Genomic DNA, 216 nt, shown 5'->3' on the forward strand with positions numbered 1-216 from the left:
AGGTGGTCACATAAAAATATCAAACATCATATTTTACTACAACCAGGGCCCGGCATGGCCAGGTTGTTAGGGGGCACTCGACTCGCAATCTGAGGGTGGCGCGTTCGAATCCCCGTCACACCAAACATGCTCGCCCTTTCAGTAGTGGGGGCGTTATAATGTGACCGTCAATCCCACTATTCGTTGGTAAAAGAGTAGCCCAAGAGTTGGCGGTGG

Source organism: Limulus polyphemus, unplaced genomic scaffold (assembly GCF_000517525.1).
Source record: "Limulus polyphemus unplaced genomic scaffold, Limulus_polyphemus-2.1.2 Scaffold11967, whole genome shotgun sequence".
In the NCBI taxonomy this organism is placed as follows: domain Eukaryota; kingdom Metazoa; phylum Arthropoda; class Merostomata; order Xiphosura; family Limulidae; genus Limulus; species Limulus polyphemus.